This window comes from Rhinatrema bivittatum, chromosome 12 (assembly GCF_901001135.1).
Source record: "Rhinatrema bivittatum chromosome 12, aRhiBiv1.1, whole genome shotgun sequence".
Classification (NCBI taxonomy): Eukaryota; Metazoa; Chordata; class Amphibia; order Gymnophiona; family Rhinatrematidae; genus Rhinatrema; species Rhinatrema bivittatum.
The window spans coordinates 33,731,466-33,745,340 of record NC_042626.1 but is presented as its reverse complement, the minus strand read 5'-3'; the positions used below and the strand labels follow the sequence as shown (position 1 = coordinate 33,745,340).

At 43.9% G+C, this 13,875-nt stretch overlaps 2 long non-coding RNA genes across 2 annotated transcripts in view; both read right to left on the bottom strand.

Annotated features, from left to right (window-relative positions):
• LOC115074608 overlaps positions 1–4,798 on the bottom strand; it is a 44,422-nt gene extending 39,624 nt beyond the window's left edge. Inside the window, exons 1-2 of the long non-coding RNA XR_003852297.1 lie at positions 4,533–4,798; positions 3,576–3,724 (exon numbers count right to left, since the gene is read on the bottom strand). This is a non-coding gene — a long non-coding RNA (uncharacterized LOC115074608). The remainder of the gene's footprint in view (positions 1–3,575; positions 3,725–4,532) is intronic.
• Positions 4,799–5,025: 227 nt separating this feature from the next.
• Positions 5,026–13,875, bottom strand: part of LOC115074609 — a 49,249-nt gene continuing 40,399 nt past the window's right edge. Inside the window, exons 3-4 of the long non-coding RNA XR_003852298.1 lie at positions 7,367–7,398; positions 5,026–6,225 (exon numbers count right to left, since the gene is read on the bottom strand). This is a non-coding gene — a long non-coding RNA (uncharacterized LOC115074609). The remainder of the gene's footprint in view (positions 6,226–7,366; positions 7,399–13,875) is intronic.

The window sequence follows — 13,875 nt, the reverse complement described above, 5'->3', positions numbered from 1 at the left end:
CTACCCACCAGCCACAGGTGCCATCGAGGACTAGCACAGGCCTTCCGCAAGGAAGCACGAGAAAAGGAAACAAAAATGTCAAAAGTAGAGAAAAAAAATTATTGCTCTGGAACATGGGATAGCCTGGCAATGGCTCATTGCAGCAAGAGTTCTTGGAATCAGAAACATCTCTGTGATGAGAAAACACAAAAAAACAAAACAAAAAAAACAAAGCACTTAAGTCCCCTCCTGCCATAGTTCAAGAGCTTCATAGCATATATTCCCCTGAACACTCACAATGTCCTCATCACCGCTCTGTCAAACTGGAACGCTTGCTGTCCTGAAGCCACTTTTCTGCCACTACCACCATATCCAGGATAGCCGGCCGGCCATTTCTTATGGCCGGAGACGGGCAGGACACAACATGGCATATTTATAATCCAGGTGCTGTAGCTCCCACTTAACCTCTCCGAAGGCTTTTCGCCACCTTTGTAGTTCAGCAGAGAAATCTTGAAATATCACGGGAGTCCTGAAATTTAATTTCCCGGTGCCCTCTAGCCGCCTTCATTATTTTCCGTTTATCACAGAAATTATGTAATTTAATAATTACAGCTCTGGGCCGACCTCCCGCCACTGGGGCAGACATCGACATGCAATGTGCTCGATGGATTTTAATACGAGGCTGGTTACCTTCGAGCTGCAAAACGCTAGGACAGCCATTTTTCGAAGAAATCAACTGCTTCAGCTCCTTCGGCTTTCTCTGGGACTCCGAGCACACTAATATTTCCTGGGTGCGAGTGATTTTCGAGCTCATCTATTTTTTTCCAAAGCCAAGTTATAACAGTTCCAGGTGATCTAGTTTAGCGCCAGCTGCCATTTCCATCTCCATCGTTTTTCCATCATATTCTTTGAGCTTGATAGAATTATCCTGCACTGCCTCCACTAGTTGAGCCATTTTATGTGCTACGACAGCTAAACGGTCGTCAAGCTTAGCAGAGATTTTTTTTTTTTGGCAAACTCCTCCATCCAAGCACGGACAGAGGCTGCCTAGTCACAGGCCTCATGGGGGCACGTCGGCCATTTCCTCTTCAGAAGCGGAATCGCTGGCCTGCTCTGGCCTAGTAGCCCCGTGTGTTTCTTTATAATCGTTGTGGCCCGATCTGCCCCTGACGACGGCAAGCATCTCTTGCTGGTATCTTTACTTAGTGACATGTCCCAAAATTAAACGCGCTCTATAGCAGGATGAGTATAAATAGGATAAAAGCGGCAGGAGCTCCAGCGAAACACTGGCTCCCCTCCTACAGCATACCCGGAAGTCCTCCACTTTTCTCTATTTTGATGCAGAACTTTCCGTCTATCTCTAGCAAAGACACAGACTGGAACCTGGAGGATATTCTATCTCCTGCCCACCCTCGTGTTTTTCCTTCACAGGTTCAGAAGATGGGGGTGTGTGGGTGTGTGAATGTGTAGGTGCTGTAGGGTACACACTAGTATAATCAGGACTGAATTCCCTTTTTACCCAGGAATGAGAGCTCTCTCCTGAACAAACACTCTCTTCAATATGAGTGTGTGGTTTTGGAACAAGATCTGGTTTTTTTTTTTTCTTTTTTACAACTCCTATTTTAGGCACTGTAGAAACTGTAGCACCGTTAATAAGGCAAGATTATGCTTCCCGGAATGCCTTGCTATTAATGTTAAGAGAAAGGATTGGCCTAAGGTCACACATGTAGTACCCCCTGATAAAAAAAAAAAGGAACAAAATTGCTGGCTATGATACCACTGTTTTTACCAAACTGGAATAGCTTGGATTATATATATTAAAACTCCAAAGCCCGCCCGCCCCCCCCCATCTAGCATCTCTCACTGCAGCTCTCCATCCAGCTGTTTCTGTTTCCAGCTGCATCATTAAAGACTTAACTTTTCAACTGTGAAGGAGACCAGAGGCTGCACCTTGCGGCTCTACATGCATACAAATAAATCCGACAACATAAAGAATAAATGTGCGTTTTCCCTGGGTGATGATTTCTCATCTGCTCCCTGCACTGCCTGGGACTCCAGACAGCCAAAACCTCACAGGACCCCTGAATCCAGACGTGCTACTGCTTCTACCCTTCAGCTTTGCCCCGTGCCGGGACACCGCCTTGAAAATGTCAGCTATCAAGTTCCGGAGGAAAGCACTGCACACACAGCTGCCTGCTTCGTTATTTTCCACCCAAGACATATACCAGCAAACGTTCAGATATATCCATAAGCCAAACATGACTCTGTATCATGTACTGTGCTTGTATCACTTCCTAGGAAGGACAGGAGTCTCTCATTGTACTTGCATTAGCTCCAAGAAGGACCAAGTAGTACCTCTATTCATACCTGCACCACTTCCAGGAAGAAACAGACATTCCTTGCAATAACTGTGTTGACTCTTGGCATCCCTCACTGTACCTGCATCATCTCTGAGGAGAGATGGGTGTCCCTCATTGTGTCTGCATCCCTCCTGATACAGACAGGCACCCTGCATTGCTTCTGGGGAGAGACAGATATCTCTCGCCATGCCTGCATTCTCTCTGAGGAGTGTCAGGCATCTCTCACCATGCCTATAATGCCTCAACAGAGGGAGAAGCATTTTTCACTGTATCTGCATCACTTCTCTCACCAAACCTGCATCACCTCTGGGCAAGGCCAAGTCTCCCTCAGTCTGTCTGCATTGCCTCCAGAGACAGGTAAACACCAAGAATAGATGCCTTTGTCTTTTCCAAATGTTTATTAGAGTAGAGACGTATATGTAATAATAATAATACGTCTCTAATAAACATTTGGAAAAGACAAAGGCATCTATTCTTGTGTTTACCTGACGGCTATTATAGATCGCCTACCTCTTTGTTTTCTTGTTGCCTCCAGAGACAGACAGGTGTCCCTCGCCATGCTTGCATGGACTTTGGGAAGCGATGGGCATTTTTTTTCTGATGCCTGAATCAAACAGGAATAGGAGAGACAGTGACAGGGTGTTTCTCGATTTCACAGCAGCGTGTTCACAAGTAACTACACAACACATGTGAGATGGGGAAGGGGGCCACTTACTCGCAACACTCAAGAGGAGTGCGGCAAGAGAAAAAATTGGAATAGCTGCTATTCTTATTCCCAACACCCCTCTTTCCTGCATCATATGTTACCACCTGCCCCCTTTCTCCTCCTGGGGATTTCATGTTTTGTCTGCTTGCAAGAAACAGCATTTCCTGGTGCGATGATAATATGGTCTGAGGCTGTCTGGAAGCTCTGGTACCATCTCTACTCTGGTCCACTGACTCCTTCACAGTAGGATTATCGGAGGTGGAGAAACATGTCCACCACAGAGAAAACAATTTCACAGAAGACTAAGCAGAGCTAAGAGAGGAAGCGGGAAAGCAAAGTCAGTGAGAAGACCCAGTCTACATGCAGCTCAGTGCTAAGAAGAAAAAAAAAAAACCAGTTAGAGTCAACGGACACAAAGCCTGGCACACACACTTTGTAATAACCTTTTTGCTTTCTTTGTAAATGGGCCATGCAGCCAAGGAGGCTGTGGCGAGCTAATTTGATTTAACTTGATTTGTCAGCTTAATTACCTTCGTGTCTCCATTCTGCCTCTCCTGAATAGTCCATTTAAAGTTCTCCCCGGTGCAGCCCACACCTGCCATTCAGCGACTCTGGGAAGTAAATGCATGCACTGACTCATGACAAGCCTATAGGACCAGAAGCCAATTACACCTGTTTCCTGCGAAGAGAAGGCAGACATCTAAATCAGTGCATCTCAACCTTTATTTATTTTGGGGCTTGATCCTCATAGTATCATAGTAACATAATAAATGACGGCGGAAAAACACCCAAGCGGTCCATCAGTCTGCCCAGCAAGCTTTATTTATTCATTCTGTTCAATGTAGTAACTGCCGCTCCGCGCAGGTTAACCCAGTGCAAGTATGCAAGTTACCCCTTATCTTCACTTCCATCCTTTAGCCACTAGGCACACGTGATACTCTCCACTACCACCCCCTGCTCCCAGCATGACCTTGTCTTTTATTTTCCCATCCTTTCTTTCACCTTTCCCCCTGGCAGGGTCTTTTTTCCACTTCTGCAGCCATGTGGATCCTCTATCTGCCCTCTCCATTCCCGTCACTCTTCCCCACCCCCAGATAATCCTCTTCCTTTCCCCTCCACCTTTCTACACTAAAATGAAGCAGGCGGACAGATTTGTTCTGGAGAAGATAGAAAACACCAGACTGTTACAGATTCCTACACAAAAATTACATGCTAGCAGAATACATCACCTCGGAATTCTCTCCCTCTCACACACACACATCCTCACCAAATACAGAATAAAGGACCATACATTAGAAATGGCTATGTGAAGACAAACACTACAATTAAAACTCAGAAAAGTTGGACTGAGTGCAGCTCAGCACTGAGGAAAAATAAAAAAATGTATTTCTTTCTATGCTGAGCAAAATAGAAAGTTATAAGAGATTCACATTCTCAAAGCTGACATATTCCTCACTAAACTGAAAAGAAAATGTTTTTTTTCCTACCTTTGTCATCTGGGTATTTTTATTTTTCAAATCATGTCCTGGGTCCTGGTCTCTCTTTTTCACTTGTTGACCTTCTCCTAACTCCGTTTTCAGTCTCTGGTCCATTTTTCATTTCTTCTCTTGCCGCCGGTCTTCACTTCCTTCCGCACTGTCTCTGACATTGATCTTCATCTCTTTTCTCTCTATTTCTCTCTTCTCTGCATCTCTATTCACTTGTATCTAAGATTTCACCCCTCTTTCTCTCTCCCCATCTACCATTCCTTAATCTTTCTTTTCACCTTTCTTGTCATGTTTGGAATTCCCATTCCCCCCTCTGTCTCCCCCCAGCCTTCTATTCCCCCTTTCATCTACTTCAAGTTTCCTGTTTCCACTCTCTCTATTTACCTAATCTCCAGCCCTCATTTACTTCTATCTGCCTTTAATCCCCTCATCAGCTGGTTTCCTTCCTGTCACTCAACATCTTTGTCCCCTCCTCAACCTCACCCTCCCCTCTTCTCCTCTGCAACCCCAATTCAGGCTCTTCTTCCCCACCCAGCATCCCGGAAAACCCATCAGGCTGCAGGTACCATGGTACAATTGTATCATTCCTGAAGCTTCCAGTGCTGCTTTGAAATCAATGCCGAAAGGATAAGAATTGCTTTCAGAGTATCAGGGATCATAGCCACCTCTTCTATCTCAACTTAGCTTTTAGATTTGGGCTGGTAGAAGCTATCAAGGTCACCAGAGAATCGTACAGTAGGAAAAAGCATAGTTGAAAAGGCTGAAAGGCCAGGTGAAGGTTGAGCTAAAGTTGGTAAAACCAGGCCTAGCTTGGGAGCCAACCAGGCATGCAACTGTGACATCAGAGCAAGACTGCAGAGCTGAATGCAGAGCAGGAACACTGGCATAGACAAAGTAGCACAGGAACACAACTAGATGAGAAAAGATTCTGGAGGATGCATACCAGGAGTCTATTGTACCAGCAAATGTATGTATGTTGTTCTCCTTATAAATCATCATCAGTCAAGGCATACCCTGTGTCCTGACCTAAGAAATCTTCTGAGGACTTGAACACTAACTGGCCAACAGTGAGCGAATGTCCCCTTGTCTTTCCTTGCCTCTATGGCTCCTCTGCAGTTTCCTGGCCTCTGCCTTCAAGCCCTGTTGATTCTGACAGTTCCTTACTCCCACTCTCAGCTCTTTCTGTGTTCATCTCTGGGCAAGTCACTTAGGGGGTTAGTTTCAAACTGGGCATAGCCCGCAGGTACTTTTTACCCACGGACCTCGCGCCATACGGCAAAAGGAAAGGATGCATGGACTTCAGCACCCAACTTTGTGTGTGAGTAGAACATTTTTTGGGAATAACTTGCTCAGTTGAAAATACAATCTGATCCTGTCCAAAAGAGCCCCGTGGGAATGCAGCACCATGGAGCTCTGCGTCTATCTTTAACTGGATGGAAGCAGCCAAATGTTCAGACAGGACTATTTTACCTGCATAAACAGCTTTGAAAACTGACACCCCCCCCCCCCCATCTTCCTGTATCTCAGTTCCAGTCCCAGCTGTGCCTCAATTCTAATCCCAGTTCTGCCACTGCCTCTATGTCTGGGATCTCAGGCCAGCCACTTTTTCTTTCTGCGCATCGCTTACCCAACTTTAATTCAATAACAGATATTATTCCTTCTCCTCTCAGCTCTGTGGGAGCATTCAAGCAATCTGTGTGCCAGAAACAAGCTGTCAGGTCAAACGAATAAAATGGTCACAGGTCTCATTTCTGGAATATTACACTGTAAAAGCAGAACTGCACAGTTCCAGTCCTCATGGGCCACAAACAGGTCTAGTATTCAGGATAACCAAACATTACATAATGAACCTGCTCCTTTGACCAAACTATATGCCAATATGTTGGGTGAATGTTCACTGTGGAGATATGGAAAAATATTCACTCTGGAGACTTACTTGTGGCCCTCAAAGACTGGGAGGTTCTGCCCTTCATAAACTGGGTCAGGGGCAGGACTAGGTACTGGCACCTGAATGTTATTTCAAAGGCAACATCTATTCTGAGGATGGTGGCAGCAGCGGCCAGCAAACAACAGAGTGAGGTGGAAATGATAGACTGGCAGAGCTGGTTAGGGAGGTGGTGGGCTAGTTGACTGGGTGATGGGGGGGGGGGGGGGTGAGATGGATTGTGATTGTTAATTTGAATTATCTTGGAGGAAGGGACACTATAGGCAAGGCCAGTCCTATGGGTGAGTGACTTGCAGGGTGTCTACTACATCTGGCAGCCCTCTGTTTGGCTGGAAGCTGCTCAGAGTTGTTCATAATGGGGAAATAGTGTCAATAAAGTCCACATTTTCAGAGGCAAACCCTTCCCCACATCTTCTTTGAAAGGAACTCCCCACCAGAGCGTACCTTCACTTGACTTAGGGGAGGCCATGCCTATGGGCCTGAGCCCCAGGACTTTTGAGTAGCAATGCCTCCAAGCTGGCTAGATACCCAGGCCAACTCTGGTCCTTGAACTCTGGTCCTTGAGAACTCTGGTCCCAGGCCAATTCTGTCTATGCATGTATGGGTGTGTGTGTGTGTGTGTGTAGAAAAGGGAGAGGGGGCAGAGGGGGTGGGGGAGGGGCCATATCATCCCTCGCCGCAGGCAGCAGATTGCCTTGGTGCCACCTCTCTGTTTGCTTTACCCTACTGGTACAAGGGTCTTGGAATAAAATGGAAGAGAAAGAGCTGGAAACAGACTGAAAGAAAGCAGAAAGAGAAAGAGAGAGAGAGAGAGAGAGAGAGAGAGATGTGCATACAGAATATAACACAGGAGAAAGAGACAACTGTATTAATGTAGTACTAGGCTTACCTGATACAATCCTGTGGTCCATATTGAAGTACCTGAAAAAGCAGAATATAAATCAAATAAATATGAATACTACTATTTTCTCATTAGAACCCTAACCCTACATAGTCCTAGAATAGGGGTGAAGGTTAAAATTCACAGGAATGGATCAAAGTATTGTGGGGAACATGGAGCCATCAGGAAGTTGAATACGCTTTTGTTCATGGAACTGAATATCATCCCTCCACTACTTCTTCAATACAGCCTGAGAAGGATTAGGTTGGAAAGGAAGGCCATTTTCTAATTTAATCTGTGCCAACAGATACAAATTCAGGAGCCCCCTCCCCAACCTTCAAAAAAAAAAAATCAAATATTTGGCAGACTTATGCATGCCCCCTTGGCTCTGGGCTCGGAGTGCACCCACTATCCTTAGAGCTCCCTGCAGATCTCTGGCATCTCAATGCTTTTCATCTTCAGCCTAACAGGCAAACGATCCTGCGACTTTATGCCAGCCTAACTTCACCCTTCAGCCTAAGGGCCTAGTTCATGAAGCTTTTTTCTTATAGACCCAGAACAGAAGAAAAGCCTCAGTGAACTATACCCCAATGAATCCATCTTTTACCCAATTAAAAGTCAGCTTGACCAAATCATGCATCGTACAGTGCTCGCCACCCTCTGTTGAGCAAAAATAGTTTACGTTCAAATTGTTATTTGCTGTAATTTATTTAGTCAGTCTGGATTCCTAGCATTATCATTTGTGAAATCTTTAAAGATGCTCTCCTGGCGTTCTGCTGGAAGAAGGAAAGGTACATTGCGTGATGAGGCGACAGGGGGTACAAATGGCTTCACTATGAAAACTCTTTGATTGGCTGACGCTGCGCTGTGTGTGAGTTGTTTGGGCATCTCAGTGATGGAGGAAATGAAGAGTGGTGAAGATAAAACTAACAAAGTTTATAAAAGGGAGCGGTACTTGGCAGTCTTGCTGCCCATGGCCGAAGCAAATGCTGATCTGGGGGATCCTAACTGCTGGCTTTGTCAATATATACTGCTGACATTGTGTCATTTAAAAAAAAAAAAAAAAACCCAACTCATTAGGAAGGGGCTGATTGCAGAAGGGCATCAATCCCCGCAGATATATGTAGTCTTTCTATAATCAGCTGGCCTGCCCCTTCCTCCTTTCGAGCCATGGAAGCTTATCATCTGTTGGCAGAGGCTTTTCAGACACTATACCCGAGAGAGGCCTGCTGGCTGATTGCAGCAGGCCTCAGCTAGCTTAGGCACGAGTCCAAGGCCTTCTGGCTGTTCCCTATGCATTTTATTTTTGTTTCTGTTTTTCCTTTTCCCCCTCAGTCTTTTCTATAACCTCCCCAATTCTTTCATGTTCTGGGGCATTTTTCCTTAACATTGCTGTTCACTCTATTGCCTGTTACCAGCATAGGCACCTCTGGATTTAATCCACCATTAAAAGGGATATCTGGACTCAATACAAATGCAAACATAGCGCAACACAACTCATATCCCAAAGGTTGCATTTGCAGGCATCCTCTAGATCCAAGCTCATCATATTTTACATAAGAACTTAAGATTTACCATAATGGGTCAGACTGAGGGTCTGTCAAGCCCAGTATCCTGTTTGCAACAGTGGCCAATCCAGGTCACAAGTACCTGGCAGGATCCCAAACATTAATAGATTCCATGTTGCTTATCCCAGGGATAAGGATTGGATTTTCCCCAAGACCACCTTAACAATGATTTATGGACTTTTCTTCCAGTTATTTGTCCAAACCTTTATTAAACCCAGTAACATTAAAAGCTTTTGCCATGTCCTCTGGCAACAAATTCCAGAGATTAGTTATGCATTGAGTAAAAAAGTGTTTTTCTCCTATTTGTTTTAAATGTAGTACTTAGTATCTTAATAGCATGCCCCCTACTCTTTGTATTTTTTGAAAGAGTAAACAACTGATTAGTGTTCACCCAGTCCATCATTTTATAGACCTCTATCACATCCCCCTTCAGCCGTCTCTTCTACAAGCTGAAGAGCCCTAACCTCTTTAGCCTTTTCTCATAGAGAAATCATTCCATCCCCTTTATCATTTTGGTGGCCCTTCTTTGTGCCTTTTCTAATTGTGCTATATTTTTTTTGAGATACAGTGGCCAGAATTGACAAAATGAGGTCGCACCATGGAGCAATATAGAGGCATTATGATATTCTGTGTTATTTCCATTCCTTTCCTAATAATTCTGTTTGCTTTCTTGGCTGCTGCAAGCAGCAGAGAATGTCAACATATTATCCACAATGATGCCTTTTCTGAATGGTGACTCCTAATGTGCAACCTTGCATGGTGTAACTATAGTTTAGATTGCTCTTCCCTATGTGCATCACTTTGCACTTCTCCACATTAAATGTCATCTGCCATTTGCGTGCCCAGTCTCCCAGTCTTGCAAGGTCTTCTTGCAATTTTTTACAATCCTCTTGAGAATTAACAAGTTTGAATAATTCTGTGTCATATGTAAATCTGATCATCTCACTCATTGTTCTGATTTTCATATCATTTATAAATATGCTGTAAAGCAGTGGTTCCAAATAGATCCCTGGGGTATGCCACTATTCACCTTTCTCCATTGAGAAAATTGAACATTTAGCTAGGTCTCAATCCACAATAGGACATTGTTTCCTATCCCATGTCTTTTTAATTTAAAGTCTTTCATGAGGGACTTTGTCAAGTGCTTTCCAGATACACTATATCAACTGGCTCAACTTTATCCATGTATTTATTTAAATCTTCCAAAAAAATTAGCATATTGGTAAGGCAAGACTTCCCTTGGCTAAATCCATGTTGGCTTTGTCCTATTAAATTATAATTATCTATATGTTCAGTAATTTTATTCTTTATGATAGTTTCTACCATTTTGCATGGCACTGATGTCAGGCTCATTGGTCTGTAGTTTCCTGGATCACCCCCCTGAAACACTTTTTGAAAATTGGCGTTACGTTGGCAACCCTCCAGGTACCATAGATGAATCTAAAGATAGTTTATAAATTACTAATAGTATGTCTGCAATTCCATTTTTCAGTTCTTTGAACACTCTGGGATATATATACCATCTGGTCCAGGTGATTTGTTACTCTTTAGTTTGTCAATTTGCCTTACATCGTCCAGGTTCACTGAGATTTGCTTCAGTTCCTCTGAATTGTCATCTTTAAATATAATTTCTGGCATGGGTATCTCCTTTAATATCTTCCTCAGTAAAGACTGAAACAAAGAATTCATTTAATTTCCCTATTATGGTCTTGTCTTCTCTAAATGTCCCTTTTACCCCTTGATCATTTATTGGCCCAACTGACTCCCTCACTTTCTGCATAGAATGTACCTGAAAATGTTTTTATTACGAGTTTTTGCTTCCATGGAAAGCTTTTTATATTCTTTCTTTGGCTTTCTTATAAATGCGCTGTATCTGACTTGCCAGTGCTTATGCTGTTTCTGGTTTTCTACATTAGGATCCCTTTTCCATTTTTGAAAGATGTTCTTTCAGCTATAATAGCCTCTCATCTTTCCTTTCAACCTTGGTGGGAGTCGTTTAGCCTTCTTTCCATCTTTTGTAATGCATGGAATACATTTAGTCTGGGCTTCCAAAATGGTATTTTTAAACCAGGTCCATCCCTACTGTATACTCTTACCTTTGGCAGCTGCTCCTTTCAATTTTTTCCCAACCATTTTTCTTATTTTATCATAGTCTCTCTTTTAAATGTTAAATGCTATCACTGTAGATTTCTTTAGTGTCCTTCCTCCACTTATTAAGTCACATTTGATCATGTTATGATCACTATTGCCAAGTGCCCCCAACACTGTTACATCTCACACCAAATTCCATGTTCCATTAAGGATTAGGACTAAAATAGCTCCCCTCCCCCCCCTTTTTGGCTCTTGTACCAGCTGCTCCATGAAGTGTTATTTATTTCATCTAGGAACTTCACCTCCTTAGCATGTCCTGATGCAACATTTACCCAGTCAATACTGGGGTAAATGAAATCATCCATTATCACTGCTGTTAATTTTGTTAGCTGCCCTAATTTCATTGTCTGTCTATTCATTCTGGTCAGGCAGATGGCAATACACCCCCAATGCTATTTTACCCCCTTTTCACAGAAACCTTCTATCCATAAGGATTTTTCTACAGTGCACGTTTCCTGCAGAACTTAGATCCTGTTTGAATCAATGGCCTCTAATATACAGCACCACTCCTCCACCAATTTGATCCATCCTATTGTTGCGATACAATTTGTACCCTGGTATCACAGTGTCTCATTGGCTATCCCCTTTCCATCAGGTCTCTGAGATGCCAATTATATCTACCTCGTCATCCAGTGCTATACACTAACGCTCCAATTTTATTTTTAGACCTCTAGCATTTGTGTACAGATATTTCTAAGTATGTTTTTTGTTTGAAATAATAACCTGCTTATTAGTTGAGAGGGGTAATTTAGAATCTTTTTATTCTGTCTGCTCATTACTTAACAGCACCTGGGCCACTTTTATATTTTATTGCATCCTCTCTGCCAGGAAGCCCTAACTACCCTGTTGTGTTAGTATCCTTCAAAGAAATGTTCTGAATATGTGCTCATGAGCGATTGTTGACTTTCTAGTTTAAAAGTTGCTCTATCTCCTTTTTAAAGTTTAGTGCCAGCAGTTTGGTTCCACCCTGGTTAAGGTGAAACCCATCCTTTTGGAAAAGCCTCCCCCCCTTCCCCAAATGTTGCCCAGTTCCTAACAAACTTAAAGCCCTCTTCCCTGAACCATCATCTCATCCATACATTGAAACTGGCGCTCTGCCTGCCTCTGGTGTCCTGTGTGTGAAATGGGGAGCATTTCTGTAAATGCTAGCCTGGCATTCCTGGATTTCTACTTTCTACCTAAAATCCTAAATTTGGCTTCCAGAACCAGGGTTGGTTCTATAATGAGGCAGGGGGAGGCGGCCGCTTCAGGCGGCAAACTTTGAAAACAGTAAAAACTGCCCCCCCCCCAAACTCCTCTAGCACCCGCCTTACCCTGCCGCCAAAATAAAGAACTAGCGCAGAATTTCTCCCCCCCCCCCCCGTGCCGCTGGGGTAACCTCCATTTTTGCCATTTTCTACACAGAATTCTGCACAGAAAATGGCAATGATGGAGGAGACCCCTCACTCGTGGCGAAGATCAAGAACCCAGCATGCAGCATGGCATGGAAGATGTCCCGGAGTGCCGTGTGGTGAAGATCAAGGCCCCTGTGTGCTGCACAGTGAAGAGGGATGTGTGTGTGTGTATGTGTGAGAGAGCCTGGGTGTGTAAGAGAGAGCATGAGTGAAAGTGCTTGGGGGGATGAGGAGAGCCTGTGCGAGTGTGCTTGAGTGTGGATGCCAGAGATAGGGAGCCTATGGAGGAGGGGGAGGGAGGTGGGATGGGGCGCCATCTCACCCCTTGCCTCAAGCGGCAGATTGCCTTGATCTGCCTCTGTCCATAACCTCCCTCCTGCACCTTCCTATGTCATTGGTGTCCACATGTACCAACACAGCTGATTCCTCCCCAGATCTATCTAATATCCTATCTATGTGATATGTGAAGTCTGTCACCTTTGAACCAGGCAGGCAAGCAATTCTCACATTCACCAGCCACCCTCTATCTACATTTCTAATGATCAAATCACCAAACTACAATGGCTGTCCTAGTCTTTCCCTCCTGGGCATGTGCCCTTGAGACACATCCTTAGGGCATTTCCTGGGAGGAGCAGATCCTAGTTCCAAGATCATTTCCTGCTGACCTTTCCCCTCCAAGGCAGCATAGTGACTGCCTGAGTGGAGGTGGGAGTGCTCTATTATGTCCCTGAAAGCCTCTTCCATATACCTCTGTCTCCCCTTTCAGCACTTAGAGACTTCGGCAGACAGATGGGATTAGTACTGGATGTGATTTTCCATCCAGTGGATGATGTCCTCATATTTTATTCTGTTTAATTAAGGCTGATGTATTTTTAGACCACTAGAATTTACTGTTCTATCTCATAAGTTGTCATTGGTGTCCACATGGCCACATGTCATTGCTGTTTCTATTATTCATTTTTCTTACTTATATATCCCTTGATGTAAAAACATGGCCAAATTTGGATTTGAGCTTTTCTTATTGTTATGGTTTGTTATTTCTCCATTTTTATAGTGTAATAAATAGTGATTTCATTACCTCCCCCCACCCACCCTCCTAGTTTTTTGTAATCCTTGTCTGTTTAGTTTTTGTGGTGGCTGCTCTTGCACTTCGACATGACACGTTTCGTCCACATGACTTTTGTGGAACCTTTTGGCCTCTTCACATTTGGCCTGCTTGATCATCATAGCCATGACAGACCAATTGGCTTCAGTATGCAGGAGACACTTTTTCAGCCATGGCTTCTCCCTGAGGTGAAGGTCAAGGGGAAATTGAAGAATTTCCACACTAGATTAAGGGAGGGACTTTCCATAGGGACTTATGCAGGGCAAAACCCTGTTTTATATGCAGAAATGGCATTTTACA